This window comes from Heterocephalus glaber, unplaced genomic scaffold, assembly GCF_053883595.1.
Source record: "Heterocephalus glaber isolate CG9 unplaced genomic scaffold, H.glaber_assembly_v1.0 deba00001764, whole genome shotgun sequence".
NCBI classification, from domain to species: domain Eukaryota; kingdom Metazoa; phylum Chordata; class Mammalia; order Rodentia; family Bathyergidae; genus Heterocephalus; species Heterocephalus glaber.
The window spans coordinates 5,290,665-5,305,474 of NW_028258461.1; positions in this window are offsets into that span (position 1 = coordinate 5,290,665).

Sequence of the window (14,810 nt, forward strand, 5' to 3'; positions counted from 1 at the left end):
AAACTATACTCCATGTGACGAGAACCCGAAAAAAAGCAGAAGTAGCTATCCTCTTTGCAGATCAAGTAGATTTCAAACCAACACTGATTAAGAGAGGTGAAGAAGGACACTACATCCTTGTAAAGGGAAGAATCCAAGAGGAAGAGATGACAATCATAAATATCTATGCACCAAACACTAGTGCACCCAACTATATAAAACAAATACTAATGGACATGAAAAGTCATATATTCACTAATACAATTGTAGTGGGGGCCTCAACACCCCACTGTCACAAATAGCTAGATCAACTAGACAAATCACATACAATGGAGAGCCTATCAGAATCACAGCAGACTTCTCAACAGAAACACACAAGGCAAGAAGAGCATGGAGCGACGGATTTCAAGCCCTAAAGGAAAACAAACTCCAACCCAAATTGATGTACCCTGCAAAACTATCTTTAAAAATTGATGGAGAAATAAGATACTTTCATGGCAAAGAGCACCTTAGGAACTTCATGAATACCAAACCAGGACACCAAAATATTTTAAACAATATCCCATGAAAAGACAACAAGGATCACTACCCCAGGAAGCCCTGCAAAACGAATTCATCAGGCACGACAAGAAATTAAACGCAAAGGGGGATAATACAAAAAAAAGACAAAAGGTCATGTCAAGGATAAGTCAATACATATCAGTTATAACCATCAATATTAATGGTCTCAATTCACCAATCAAAAGAAATAGATTGGCAGAATGGGTCACAAAGCAAGATCCAACAACTTGCTGCACACAAAACCACACTTAATTCAAAAAGAAACACATAGACTGAAAGTGAAAGGGTAGAAAACAATACTCCATGTGACAGGAACCCAAAAAAAAGCAGGAGTAGCTATCCTCTTTGCAGGTAAGTGGATTTCACTGATTAAAACCAACACTGATTAAGAGAGACAAAGGACACCACATCCTTGTAAAGGGAACAACCCAAGAGGAAGAGATGACAATCATTAATATATATGCAGCAAACACTAGTGCACCCAACTATATAAAACAAATATGAACAGACATGAAAAATCATATAAGCACTAATACAATAGTGGGGGGGGACCTTAATACCACACTCTCACAAATAGATTAACTAAACAAAAAATAAAAAATGAAAAACTAGAACTCAATCAAACTCTTGAACAAATGAACTTAACAGTTGTTGACAAAGTGTTCCACACCACAAAATCACAAAACACATTCACTTCAGCTGCATATGGGTCGTTCTCTAAAATAGACCACATACTCATTCATAGAACATGTTTAAGTTTGTGCAAAGGAATTGAAGTTATTCCCTATATATTGTCAGACCATAGTTTGATGAAATTGGAGATGAATAGCAAAAGGAACTGCAAGAATTTCATAAACACTTGGAAACTGCACAACATGCTTCTGAATAACTAATGGGTCACAGAGGAAATTGAAGAATAAATCAGACAGTTCCTATAACTAAAAGACAGTGCCAATACAACATATCAGAATCTATGGAACACAATGAAAGCCGTCTGACGAGGGAAATTCATAGCAGTGAACACTCACATTAGGAAAACAGAGAGAGCTCAATTACAAAACCTGATGCTGAACCTCAAGCTTCTAGAAAAAGAAGAGCAGGACAAACCCAAAGCTCATAGAAGGGAGGAACTTATAAAGATAAGGGCAGAAATCAATGCAATGGAGACTAAGAGAACAATACAAAAAATCAATGAAGCCAAGAGTTGGTTCTTTGAAAGAATAAAAAAAATTAACAAACCCTAGCCAACCTTATCAAAAAAGGAAAGAAAAGGTCCAGATCCATGCAATTAGGAATGAAAAGGGTGAAATTACAACAGGCCCAGCAGAAATCCAGAGGATCATCAATACCTACTTTGAGAACCTACACACCAATAAGATGGAAAATATAGAAGAAATGGACAGATTCCTAGATAAGTGTGTATTACCAAAGTTGAACAATGATGACCTAAAAATTATAAATTAACCAATATCAATCACTGAAATTGAAAATGTAATTTAAAACTTACCAACTAAGAAATGCCTGGCTCCTCATGGCTTCACTGCTGAATTCTACAAGACATTTAGAGAGGAACTGCTGCCACTACTGGTTAAACTCTTCAATGAAATTGAAAGGGAAGCAATACTCCCAAATTCATTCCTGGAAGTGAGCAACACCTTGATCCCCAAGGCAGAGAAAGCTCGAACTGAAAAAAAGAACTATAGGCCAATCTCACTAATGAACATAAATGCAAAAATGCTTAATAAGATACTGGCAAATAGAATGCCGAAGATCCTCAAGAAGATGATACACACTGACCAAGTAGGATTTATTCCAGGAATGCAGGGATGGTTGAACACACAAATCAATAAATGTAATACACTATATTAATAGAACCAAGGACAAAAACCATATGATCATTTCAATAGATGCAGAAAAAGCATTTGACAAAATCCAATATGCATTTATGATAAAAACCATGCAAAAAATTGGAATAGATGGACTCTACCTCAATCTGATAAAAGCCATTTATGAAAAACCAACAGCCAATATTATATTAAATCGTCAAAAACTGAAATCCTTCACACTCAATTCAGGAACAAGACGAGGATGTCCACTGTCACCATTCCTGTTCAATATAGTTATGGAAACATTAGCCATAGCAATCAGACAAAAGAAAGAAATAAAAGGATTGAGATAGGAAACAAAGAAGTCAAATTGTCATTATTTGCAGATGATATGATACTCTATATAGAAAACCCTAAGAACTCCATCAAAAGTCTAGACTTAATAACCAAATTGAGTAAAGTCATTTTGGTCAATACACCAAAATCAATAGCTTTTTTCTACACAAAAAGCGGACTCACTGAGAGAGAAATGGGGTAATCAATTCCTCTTACAATAGCATCCAAAAAATTGAAATTCCTAGTGATCAACCTAACAAAAGAAATCAAAGACCTCTTCTCTGAAAACAATAGTGCTCTGAAAAAAGGGATTTAAGAGGGTATCAGAAAATGGAAAGACATCCCTTGCTCCTGGGTAGGAAGGATCAACATAGTGAAAATGGCCATACCACCAAAACTGCTGTATAGATTCAATGCAATCCCAATTGAAATCCCAGGAACATACCTCACAGACCTTTAGAAAAAATCCAAATATTCCTTTCGAACAAGAAGAGGCATAGAATAGCAAAAGTAATCCTAGGCAATAAAGACAAGGTAGGGGGTGTCACAATCCCCAACTTGAAACTATACTACAAAGCTACTGTGATAAAAACAGCATGGTACTGGCAAAGAAACAGAACCAAGGACCTGTGGAAAAGATCAGAAGATGCAGAAACAACTCCAGACACACTCAGCCACCTCATCTTTGACAAAGGAGCCAAACACCCTCACTGGAGGAATGATAGCCTCTTTAATAAATGGTACTGGAAAAATTGAGTTTCAAGTTGCCAAACATTAAAACTAGAACTGTAGCTCTCACCATGCACTAAACTAAAATCAAAATGGATTAATGAGCTAAATATTAAAACAGAAACACTAAACTGGCTGGAAGAGTGGTTAGGAAGAACTCATGAAGACATTGGTGTAGGAAAAGATTTTATGAATAAAAGCTCAGTAGCCCGTGAACTAGCAAAAACAATTAACAAGTTGGATCTCTTCTTACTAAGCTCCTGCACAGCAAGAGAAATCACCAACAGTGTGAAGAGACAGTCCACAATGTGGGAAAATTTTTTCACCAGCTGTCCCTCAGACAAAGGTTTATTATCTAGAATATATAAAGAACTTAAAAAATCAGGCCTCTCAAATTTAAAGACCCAATCCAAAAATGGGCATCTGAAATGAATAAACATTTCTCAGGCAAAGCAGGAGAAGTACCAAATAAACATATGAAAAAATGTTCAACATCACTGGTCATTCGAGAGATGCAAATGAAAACAACACTGAGATTCCACCTCACCCCAGAAAGAACAGCTGCCACCATTAAATCAACCAATAACAAATGCTGTGGGGAAAGAGGAACCCTACTCAGCTGCTGGTGGGAGTGTAGTAGGAGTGTAGCTTGGTGCAACCACTGTGGAAATCAGTATGGAAATACCTCAAAGGATTAGGACTTGAAGTCCCAGTTGACCCAGTTATTTCCCTGCTGGGTATCTTCCCCAAAGAATTAAAAGTATCATACCACAGTGATACATGTGCACCCATGTTCATAGCAGCCCAATTCATGATAGCTAAAGCTTGGAAACAACCTAATTGCCCATCAACTGGAGACTGGATACAGAAAATGTGTTGCTTTTTTTTTTTTTATAAAATGGAGTATTACTCATCCATAAAGAATGAGAAACTAGAAATATTTATAACCACATGGATGCACACTGAAGCCATACTCTTAAGTGAAATAAATAGGACACATGTGTAAATACCAAGTAGTTTCTCTAGTGTAAGAAACTGAAAGTGTAAATAAGGACTAAACTTTATAATAGATAGATAAAGTGAAATAGGAAGAAAAGGTGCAAAGGGGAAGGTGAAATGGGAGGACTAGTGTAAAGAAAGAAAGAAATGGAATTGATATGAGAAAATGAAGAAATGGAAACAAAGTCTTTGTAGATAGGGAGGGGTGGAGGGGTTGAAAGGAGGGCATGGGAATGGGGAAAAAATAAAAACCAAGATGGATTATGTAAATGTACAAATTTCCATTGATGAATGTCATTATATTGTATACCTTAAATGTACCAATATAATTAATAATAAATGAATGAATAAATAAATGAATAAGTCCATTCGATCCCTGGTACAAAAAAAGTAGGTCCATAAGGAAAAGAAAATAATAAGTAATTTAAAGTGATCCATTTCCTAGACAAAATAATAGAACAAAAGGAATAAGTTACTATGTAATGAAGTTAGTAGAGGACACAGTTGACAGGCAATAAAACAATAATAAACACTTAAAGCCATTCAAATTATATCATAAAAACCTCATGAAACAACAAAAATATCAGTTTTGAACTTACAAGTTTGATAGATGAAATGAAGAAGAGTATGCTTTGTCAAATAAAATTAAATTCTTGGAAGGCAAGTAGAAGAAAAAATTTAAAATACAAGGCATGAACAAATCTAGACAGAAAAGCTAAATGTCTTTGATCATAGACCATGTCATTAATACAGTTTCTTAAAAGAGAAAATAAAAACCCAAAAGATTGAGAATTAATCACTACCCAAACAATTGAAAAGATTTGAGTATACCTATTCAAAAGATCCATAAGTTTACAAAAGGAACTCATTGTGAAATATATACACAGGCCTACAGTAAGTCCCCAGTTTACAATCAAGCTCCTTTCTGGGAAAAGTTTTCCTAAGTCAGATTTATCCATAAACTGACAGTGAATCCTATAAAGTATACCTATGAAAGTTTGTACCTTGAATGGTCACAAGTCAGGGACTTTTTCTATTCTGATTTTGAAGTTTTCCTTAACTATAAATATAAATAGAAAACTAGCATCTAGACAGAAAAAAGAAACTTTAAAAACATCAGAATAATATTGGTCCTGTCTACCCTAATACCTGAAACTAGAAGTAACAGAATGACATGGACAAACACCTCAGGAAAAAAAATTGTGATCCCCAAATTCAGGCACCTGTCAGATAATATGTCACTTGTAATCCTTTCTGAGTAATATTTTCAAGAAAGAACTAAAGGACTTCAATCAATATCTAATGAACCAGAACAAAAGCCTTAAAATAGGGACCTACAATAAGTTAACATGTGAAATAAATGATAAAAGTATGACCATAAACACAGAAATATACATAAGTAAATCTAAATGAAATATGCCAGCGACATTAAGCCAAACTGTCAACATGATTGGCTTGTGAATATCCTAGTAGATTAGTGAAGCATACTTCTGAGTGTGTCTGGGAGGATCAATGACTTGAGATCTTGGGGTCTATATCTGATTCCTAGTCCCTTCCTCTATGGCAATGTTTCCCTGTTCTGCTTTCTGGTCACCATAATCTTTGCTTTTCCACACCCTTCTGCTATTCTGTTTCTGCCTTGGAGCCACCAAATTATGGACTGAATCCTCTGAAAGCGTGAGCCTAATAAATCTGTCCTCCTTTAAATTTTAGGCATTAGATATTTTGTCCAGCAATGAGAAAACTAATACAATGCCAGACAGACTATGAATATGTGGTATACATATTACATAAGGAATCACCAAAAGAGAAAAGATATGTTATAGGATATAATCTAATTATAATCAGGAATGAAATATATTATTTTAAAAAGTTGAGAAATGAATGCAATCAGGAGAAAAACCAAAATTTTAAACCAGATGAAAGGTAGAAAAGAAGGGAAAAATAAAACAAAACTATAAAACATGCAATATCATCTTAAAATTAAGTCACAATGTGATACTAATTATAATACATATAAATAAATTAAGTCCTAGAACTAAGTTCAGCTAACTATGGCCCAAAGGCCAATTTGAAAATAAAGTTTTATAGGGACATCAACTATTTATATACTGTCTATGAATGTTTTTACCTTATAATGGGAGAGATGGGGGAAGATACCATATGTTCCAAAGAGCTGAAAATATTTACTAACTACTTCTGTACTGAAAAAGCTTGAAACATCTGTTCTAGAAACATAAAAAATACACCCAATGATTGGATTAATTTAAAAAACATATATCCAGGAAGATACTTCCTAAACCTAACACATTTGGAGCAAAAGAAAAGAGTGAGTGAAAATTAAAAGACAAGAAAAGATAAACTGAGCAAATGTGAAAGAAAGCAAAGCAGAGGTTAAACTTTTAATTTCAAGAACAAAAGGACATTACATACCAGTAAATGTTCAAGAGATCAAGTAAAATTTATAATGACAATGAGCATGTATACATTTAATGATAAAGATTTGATGCAAAGCAACTAACATATTTATGGGAAAAATGAATAAACTGACAAATATACTTGGAGATTTTAATAAATTCCTATCATACACTGGTAGTTCAGGTAGATAACATTTAAACAGAAACATGCAACTATATATTTTTTTCATTTAAAATGTGAATTCAGCAAACATAAAACAAACAGTATAGTCTCAAACTCATTGCATTAGATAGCTTCACAGCATGTATCAAACACTTTCAACTTATGCAAACCCTTTAACTTAACACTTTCTCTGCTAGGGAAATAATGAGATTTCAAGACAAATATGCTGTGACCCTTAGTTATGTTATCTTGACTTGACTGATGAAGACAAGCTCATGGGAGCTAGTAAAACATACTTCTGGCTGTGTCTTTGAGAGTCATGAAGGTTTGACCTCGTGTGCTATAAATACCACTTGGATCCTTCCTCTCTGGCAATGTTCCTCTACTCTGTTTCCTGACCACCAGGAATTAAGCATTTTTGTTCTTCTATTTCCTTCAGCCATAATGTTCTTGCCTTGGAGTCAGTCAGCCAATCATGGACTGAATTCTGGTAAAATGTGAACCAATTTAAACCTCCCCTCATTTAGGCTGTGCATGCCTGGTATTGTTTCTCAGTGACCTGAAAGTTACTAACAGGGAAAATTAGTACCAGAGAAGTTTGGTGGTTGCTGTGACTCTACATGACCATGGTTCAGAAGCTTTTTTGGAACATTTTTGCAGGAAGAGTTTGAAAAAGTTTGGAGAATTGAGATGAAGAAATCCTAAGAAGTTGTAATCAGACCCTGATGGATAATTTTGGTTAGAGCTCAAGGTGCCAGAAATATGACAAGAATGAGTATAGTAAAGGCCAGGCTCAGGAGTTTTCAGTTGGGAATGTGGAATCTATTGGGAAGAGGACTCATAGCCATGTAATTTGCACTCTTGGAAAAAAATTTAAGTATATTTTGTCCATGTCCTGACACTTTTCTAGAGGCTAAGATTAGGAGGACTGGACTAATTGATCTGACAAAAGAAATGTCAAGCAACCCAAGGCTAGGGTATGGGTACAAGTGGTTTCTTTTGGCCAGATTTATAGTGAAAATTGGAGGATAAAATCAGAGCAGAAAAATTTGAAACTTTTAATTTTAGCACAAAAGGAATGACTTGTGGGTTGGGGTGAAAGGAGGTGTGTTTCATGAAGAGGTTAGTGCCTTTCAAAAGAAAACAAGTACTTTGTACAGGGATAAGAGCAAAGATGACTAGATGACATCACGAAAATCAGCAAGACTCCCACCCATCACAGGTTTAAGGGTGCAAAAGTGTCAACTTATCATGAGAGAAGAGAGTCCATTGACCCCAGATGAAGAAGGAACTTCTAGGCAATTTGATCTCTGAAACTCATTTCCTTCTGTTCAGTCATCTAAATTCTCAAAGGTCACTACAGGCATGGTTCAAGGGGGCTTCGTTACTACTCCCACTAAGAGCATACCTTGGTATCAATAAAATGATGCTGTTTTTACCAGCATGTAGAATGTACTTGCTGTGGTATCACGGAGGCTCCCATAATTCAAAGGAACACCTGGGAAGCTAGGCAAAGAGCCCCTACTGGGACAATGTTTGAAGCTGTGGTTGCTGAAAGTGAAGCAGAAACTACACTGGAGACCCCAGAAAGTTGGAGATGACAAGGATATGGAGTACCAGCCATGCATAGCAAGGAAAGTTGCAAAACACGCATGGAACCAGACTAAGAGAGGGGCAATGTGTATTGTTACCAGCACATTCAAGCCTTCTGAAACTCATAACTAACCACTCTATGTGCCACAGATGGCGGATATGGGGCTACAGGACTTACTGTTTGCCCTTCTGGGCTTCAGTCTTTCTTTGGTCCAATTATTTTCTATTACCCCATTACTCCTTCTGGAATGGAAATATTTATCCAGTACCAATGTACCTCGGGATTATGTAATCTTCTTTCATTTTTATAAAGGTTTACAGGTAAGAGTTTGCCTTGAGTCTCAGAAGAGACTTGGACTTGGACTTTTGAAAAATGTAGAAACTGCTGAGACTTTGGGGGAAGGTATATTGCATTGTCAGTTGTATGAAATGTTGGTCAGAATTATGAAGTTGGTGTAGTCTTTATTAGGAGATGTGTATGGTTGTCAAATTGACAAAGGTGAATTGTAACCATTAATCATTATTTGTGGACTTGACTAGATTAAGAATTTTCCAGGAAATTAGGAAAGTACACATCTGAGTATATCTCCATGGATCATAGAGGCATGCCCTTGGGTAGTATATAAGGTCCCTAGCCCTGGTATCTGTAGCATTATTTCCCTGAGCTGCCTTCCAGATGCCATGATCTAAGCATCTTTGCTCTTCCCCAGCCCTTAGCACCATGATGTTCCTTCCTTGGAGCCAGCCAGTCATTGACTGACCACCCCAAATGATGAGCCAGATTTAACCTCCCCTCTTTACATTGTGCAAATGAGGTGTTATGTCTCAGTAAAAGGAAAGTGACTAGTACATATATTTTTACAGAATTTTCACCATAGTATTATGTTAGAATGATATTAGTAGCCTCACTGTCATGCAACAGAACATTGGTTAGATAAGCAATGGTGCATTCACATGTGCTTGGCCACGGCAAGGAATGTTCTTTATTGGATACAAATGAAAAATTAGTAGTACCAATATAGGCATAGATAACCTGAGGCACAGGAGCAAATAAAAGCAAATAAAATGAATGTGAAAAAATTTGAAACAAAATTTATTTTAGTACATGGAATTTTATTTTATTTATTGTTTTGCTGGTGTCTTTTTTTTTTTTTTTTTTGTACCCCGGATAGAACTCAGGACCTTGCCCTTGCGAGGCACATGGCGGCACCACTGAGCTAAATCCCCAGCCCAACCTGGAATTTTAGTCTTGTATATGGTACTTTTTTAGTAGAAAAGTTATTCCTCTTTAAGATTACATATGATATTTTGGGATACCTAGAAAGCAGGATAAAAGTATTTTACTCACCCAATTACACAAATCCATGTGGTGTCTGATACATACAACTCTTAAATTTGACTGACTGTGTGTGGAGGGCACAGGAGGGGGAGTTAGCATTGTACAGTGATATTCCTTACAGGGCATCCTGGTTGTTGCCCAAGCAATCTATGCTTTAATACTGAACAGTAATCATGAAAAATATTGCTAAAATCACATTATAATGCTAACATCTGACAATCTGGTGAGTCAACATTGCTAGCTGTCCAGGGGATTCATGTCCAGCAACTCATGCAAGTTGGACACACCTCATCTAGAAGCTTTTACTCAGGGCTCCAGAGATCTAACAAATTCTTGCATCTCTCATCACCTTGAGCATGTTCCTCAAATGAACAGAAATGGTACATCTCAAGGCTACCCTACTTGAACTATGTCTTATGCCTGTCTATTTTCTTATCCTCTTTAGCCTGATACAGCTTATGACTAGAAATAATAGATGTTCATAAATATCATCTTCAGAATACCTCAAGCATGCTCTGGTCATATTTGAGCAGAGTTTAAGGCATCACTGTATAGAAAATGTTAAAGCCTTCAAGAATCATGTCAGAGGAATCTTGTATACTTATAGCAACTGTTTATAATATTAGAATATGACCAAAAAACAACCACTACACAACATCACAGAATGAGATTCTATTAAATTATATATATGTAGATTTAGATACATACATGCAAAATTATAAAAATGCATGCCAGCTTGCTTACATCTCTCACATCTAGAAATGGCATTATATTTATTTCCTTTCTTGATAGTATTATGTATTTGCTACATTAAAACAATATGTATTACTTTGGAAATCAGAAAAAATGATGTTATTTCACAAATACAATTAAATAAAAAATAATGAATGCCATAAAATTAACGTATTTCTCTTAGCAGTTCATAATTAGCCCACATTTTTTCAACAACATGCTAGAAAATTCCCATTGGAACAGATGGAAATTATAAAGACCCATGGAGGAGAGGGAGAACTAATTCAATTCCTATTTTTAATAATGGTGTCATGGATAATTTCTAATTTCTGATTATAAAACTAATATGAGCTGAATTGATCTAGAAATATAATTCACATAAATGACTTTAAATATATAAAATTAAAACTCTCATTTTAAGCATATAAATAATTCAGATCAAAATAATTCAAGATAGTTAATTTAAATCCTTAAGATTAAACTTCTTAATTTAAATAAAGTAAATCTATTGTTTCCATTAGAATATTTTTTCCTCAGAAAATACACCATAGTTCCTACAATGGGAAAAAATAGACCAGTGGCCTGTATCTGCTAAATATCACACTGTGGGTTGACTAGTTGTATTTGTTTCTATTTCCTATATCTATATATAATTGTAAATTTATATAGATGAAATATATGTTTCTACAGTGAGGCCTTCTAAAATATACCATAATTTTAAAGTTTGTTCACAGAACAAGAAATATTTCCCTCATCTATAGAACAAAGGAGTTGGAATAAATGGTTTATGGTTATCATTTAACAAGGCATTTGTTACACTATAGACATACCAGCTCCGTGAAGGAATTTTTGTTGATATAAATTTAACCTATTCTTATACAGAGATTCAAAATTCTTCTAAGTATACTTTTCTCCATTATTATAATATTACCCAGTGGCTACACTGAGATGTCCCTACAATTAAAAAGCATGCCACTCTTACCCATAGGTGGGCCTGCATAGAGCACCATGCAAACTTCTATTCCTTAAAAACATCACTTAAAAGATTTCCTGATATTTGCAATTTAACTAACACTTGAAAGGATTTCTCAGGCCTATACCCTTAAAAGGTTCTTGTATATATCCTACGTATTAATCAAAACCACCATTTTAATTTTAGTTCTAGAGGTAAATTTACACAGAGGCATTATTTCAAAGTAAAAGCTTGTTTTTCATTGCTTTTCAGAAGTATCTAAAAGCTGCAACCATTTACCATTTTCCATAATACTACTAAATTATTGTTTGTTTTGATTTCTGAAAAGTAAAACTCAAGTAAATATCCACAAAACACAGTTAATTTAAATTACATTAAAATTCCTTGTTTCATCTAGGTAAACATTATCATGGTTAATGTTATTGTGACACCAATAAAATTAACATTTTTCCATTTAAAATGTTCCCCAGAACAAGGCCAATGCTTTTCACTTAATTACTGTCATTAATTATTTTAAAAATTAGATTAGAATTTCTAATCCTGGATCTCAGTCACATTACCATTTACTGAATTTGATATGATTAAAGTTATTGCTATGACTATTAAGTGAACTAGTGAGTAATTATCCACTGATTTAGTATTTTACCAATAAAAGCTAAAATGTGCAGTTTTATCCCTTTTGCACATGTTTTTTCTCTTTAGCTTATTCTAATGAATGAAGTCTTTAAGATTTTTGACACATAACCTAATTTGGGTAATATATATCTTCATTTCTTTATTTTATAACTCATACTAACTCATTATTTCTTAAACTATAAGATCAGATGAAATGAATTCATTAAGTTAAATATCTTCATAATAATATACAGATATGACACTATTGAAAGGTTTCTTAAGGTTAACTAAAACATTTCTTTATTGTTAAACATTAATTTTAGTAGGCACGTAGATTCTTCTACATCACACAATTTTCATTACAAAGGGCTTTTGCCTGCCTAAATCTCAGGGACACATCAAAGGCAATAACTCTGAGGCTAGGGATACTAGGTCTAAGATTCTAGGGCTCTTCTAAATCTTTTTCAGCTTCCTCCAGAAAAAGTTGTCAGGGTAAAGTTTAAACACACTCATGGAGAGACGTTTATATCCAGAAGGACTAGCCAGATATGGCCAGGCGGTACAGATTTAATGTTCTTTTACAGGTATCAAAATATCTCTAGAAAACATTGGAGCATATACAATCATCCCTCTGTATCCATAGAGGACTGGTTCTAGGACCTTCTACCAGTACCAAAAAATCCACAAGTATTCAAGTTCCTTATACAAGATGATTTAATATTTGATTATGATCTACTCACATTTTCCTGTATACTTTAGATTAACTCGAGTTTAATATCTAATAAAATGCAAGTGTTTCATATGGAATTGTTACGCTGTATTGTTTAGAGAAAAACAGCAAGAAAAAAAGTCTATACATATTCAGTAGGATGCAAATGATTTCCAAATATTTCGACCCACAGTTTTGAATCACAGTTAGTTGAATGCAAGAATGCGGAACCCATGGATATGAAAGGCCAAGGGTGCAGGTATCAGCTTATCAGCTTTGACTATTACTGACTCGGGTACCAGAGTGTAGCACAAAGCAAACCCTTATAGCCAAATTCCTGATACTTTTTTGCAAACTCTACAAAAATGGTGTTAGAATGAAGTTAAATATCTTGCTGGGCTACCTCACTTTGCAGTTTAATGACAGTCTTGCCTTACTTTTGATGTTTAATTCCTCACAGCCCCACCAGTAGCAATGAAGCAGTATAATGCTCAGTCATTATCATTAGAGAAAGAGCTTGGATTCAGCATGATTAAGCGGGTAAAATAATGTTGCATTACAGGACAAATCTCTTTAAACCGAAAATTGAAGCTCCATCGAAAGCTTATTGATTTCAAATAAGCTATGGAAAATCAGACCTAACATCTATCAAACGCGAGGTGTGGGCCAGAGACAGACATACTGCCTTAAGCACCCTTTGGTGAAGGATTTTCTGCTCACCTGCAGAGTGGGGTTGGTACACAGCCACTGCCTGTCAGCTCCTTCTGGGTCTGCCTCAGCTGCAGAGATCTACATCACCCAAGATAACACACACAGGAGCCTTCATCTGGTGTCTGAACAAAGTGAAGATGTGAATGCTGATGCCTGGTGTCTTTGATGGGCAGTGTTTCCTCCAGAGCTCCCAGTAAGGTTAGTGGAAGCATTGTGGTGCCGACATCACAGTTTGGCTTCTTTCTGTGCCTAATTCTCCTTCCTCTTTCCCCTCACTGCTATGCTCAATCAGTATACGGCACCACAAAACAATCAGAGTTGGTTTTTGGAGATCCCAATATGTAGCCATATACAGTAACACCTTGCTTTGTGAACATAATTCATTCCAGAAACACGCTTGTTATACAAAGCACTTGTGTATCAAAGCGAAGTTTTCCATAACAAAAAATGGAAGTGCAGATTATTCATTTCACAACCCAAATATATTCATATAAAAATAATTAAATACTGTAATTAATGCAAAATAATAAAAAATGCAATATAAAGAAAAATAAAGTAGCCCACATTTACCTTTGAAAACCTTTGTTGCTGGTGTGAGGGAGACAAGAGAGGAGGGTTATTGAGTACAACATCTTTAACTATCACTAACAAAATCACTGTTCTCTATTGGCTCAATGGAATCATTTCCTCTTGTGCAACTTTAAGAAGGTATCTAGCCAATGATATTTGCTTTTGCTTCTTTTGAGGGTTTCACAGAAATGGGACATTGCATACAATCCCACAGCGAGAGAGAGAAGAACCATTGGCTCAGTTGTGACCATGTGACATTTGGCATCATGTCCTACTCATATTGCAAGACATCACTCTTTCGTCAGGTTAAAATTTATTAGAAATGTTGCTCACCTTGAAGAACAATTTACTCACAATTCAAAGTTTTATCGTATTGGAATTCATACAAATATGTGTATGTGTACATTCATTGTAAATCTAAAATTCTACTTATAGCACTAAGGCAAACTAAATTACTCTCCACAAAAAAACCACTAAAAATCATGTACAATCTATTTCTTTTTAAATTTTGCAAATACACCTGTAATCTGTGCTGCTGAGGCAGGGGTATCACAAGTT